The sequence below is a fragment of the Aethalodelphis obliquidens genome, unplaced genomic scaffold (genome assembly GCF_003676395.1).
Source record: "Aethalodelphis obliquidens isolate GAN/ISIS:26980383/991018 unplaced genomic scaffold, ASM367639v1 scaffold1, whole genome shotgun sequence".
Lineage (NCBI taxonomy): Eukaryota > Metazoa > Chordata > Mammalia > Artiodactyla > Delphinidae > Aethalodelphis > Aethalodelphis obliquidens.
Genome location: NW_020837945.1, coordinates 48,563,766 through 48,566,045, shown reverse-complemented (window position 1 = coordinate 48,566,045; position 2,280 = coordinate 48,563,766). Strand labels below are relative to the sequence as shown.

The 2,280-nt window shown below is 35.4% G+C and overlaps 1 pseudogene; it reads right to left on the bottom strand.

Moving 5' to 3' along the window:
• Nucleotides 1–926: 926 nt before the first annotated feature.
• On the bottom strand, nucleotides 927–1,660 carry LOC113626245 (actin-related protein 3 pseudogene; annotated as a pseudogene).
• Nucleotides 1,661–2,280: the final 620 nt, after the last annotated feature.

Below are 2,280 nucleotides of genomic sequence, written 5' to 3'. Positions count from 1 at the left end.
AAAAGAAAGAGAGAGAAAAGAAAAAAAGAACAAAGAAGGAACAAGTGCATTAGAACCACCCCAAAATCAGCTGATAGAGATTTAATTGGCATTGCCAGTGATTTCTGTCGTAGGAGAGGGGTTAGAAGAGCAGTCAAAGTAGACAACTGTTTGCATCTGCAACACCACTTTGTGTCTGCCTCTCACAGGTTGGGTCAGTGGCAAGTGCTTAGACATGTGAACCAGGAAGAAATTTCAATAAACAGAGGCTGAAACTGGTGTGGTAATACCTGAATGTTGTGAGCATTTCTTTTTTTTTTTAAAAAAAAAGAAGATCCAACAGGCTGTTTTTATTTAAAAAAAAAATTTTTTTTTTTTTATCAAGAAAAAGAGTCCAAGGAATTAAACTTAATCCAATAGACAGTTGGTCCTTGAACAATGTGGGGTTAGAGGCATGGACCCTCCACTCAGTGAAAAATGTGTGTATACGTTATAGTCAGCCCTTCATAGTTCCTCTGTATATGTGGTTCCTCCATATACGTGGTTGCACATCTATGGATTAAATCAACCACAGATTGTGTAGAACTGTAGTATTTACTATCGAAAAAAAATCCACATATAAGTGGACCTGCACAGTTCAAACCCTTGTTGTTCAAGGGTCAACTGTACTAGCTTCTTAGTTCTAAAACACTTGCAGCAAAAACCAATTTTCTTTTAGTGTGGACGGCAGCATTTCCTAATTACTGGAATTCCTTGGCCCATGAATGAGTAAGGGCAAGTGTCATGAGGCCTCTTAAAGTTAAAAAAAATTTTTAATTCTTTTATTATGGTAACATATAGCATGAAATTTACCATTTTAGCCATTTTTAAGTGTACAGATCGGTGGCATTAAATACATTCACATTGTTGTGTATGAAGCTACTTTTTGAAATGTACTTTTTACTTGGTCATTTTTTTCCTTCAAAATATGAGTGACCCTCAAAGTCTCTGCACATCCAGTTAAGTGAGGTCAGTATCCTTGTAGAGAGAAATCTGACACCAATAAAATAATGCTGAATTACTTCATTTACTACTTGTTAGGTAGGTAAATTCTAGATTAGCAAATTCTGGATGAAAAAAGATTTTAGGTTCCAAGGATCTGTCGTAACCAATGTCAATGGAAAATTCTTTCTTTGAGATTGCCTTGATTCTAGTATACTGTTTAATCTACTTGGCCCCTCTGTGTCGTACTTGTTAAATTCTTTTACTAAATCTGGGCAGACATAACTGTAGCACTGCTTTACTTCCATAGCTGTTTCCAGGGATTGCCCTAGAGGAATTCCTACTTCTTGGCCTCTCAGCAGTTGCTGAATGAAATACAGTACAGCTCACCTTGTGACTGGAATGTGCTTACCTCAGCTGCCAATCACATGTCCTGTAGCCACAGAAAGGACAGGAGTGACAGCATCTTAATACCAGTCACTATCAGTTTTCCTACATGTCTTGTTGCTCAGGATGCTGTTAATGCAAGCACAGCCTGCATGGCTATGTACAAGCCTGGAATATTGAAGTACTCAAACCATATTTCAGTAGTGTATTCTATTTTCAGGAGCATTTAGTGGAGATTTAATCAAAAGAAAGTAATGACATTCAGGTTGTGCTTTGAGTATTGAGAGAACATTTGCTCTATAAACCTTTCCATTAGGTGACAGCCTTAAACTATACCATGATAGACTGACCACTTTATGGTACCTGTGGCTTTTTCTATTACTTCTTTTTCACCTCTAATTTTGTTTATTTGACCTCTCTTTTTTTCTTAGTGAGTCTGGCTGAAGGTTTATCAATTTTGTTTATATTTTCAAAAAAACCAGCTCTTAGGTTCATTAATCTTTTCTATTTTTTTTTTCTTTTTTGGTCTCTAGTTATTTCTGCTCTGATCTTTATTATTTCCTTCCTTCTGTAAACTTCGGGCTTTTTCTAAGTCTGTCAGATGGAAAGTTAGGTTGTTTATTTGAGATTTATCTTGTTTCTTGTGGTAGGCCTGTATCACTATAAACTTTCCTCCTAGAACTGCTTTTGCTGTGTCCTATAGATTTTAGAAAGTTGCATTTCTATTTTCATTCATCTCAAGGTATTTTTTGATTTCATCTTTCATTTCTTTGTCGATTCACTCTTTTCTTAGTAAGATGTTGTTAGTCTCTACATGTCTGTGTTTCCTCCATTTTTCTTCCTGTAATTGATTTCTAGTTTCATACTGTTGTGGTTGGAAAAGTTGTTTAATATAAATAATTTCAATTTTCTAAATTTATTAAGACTTGTTTT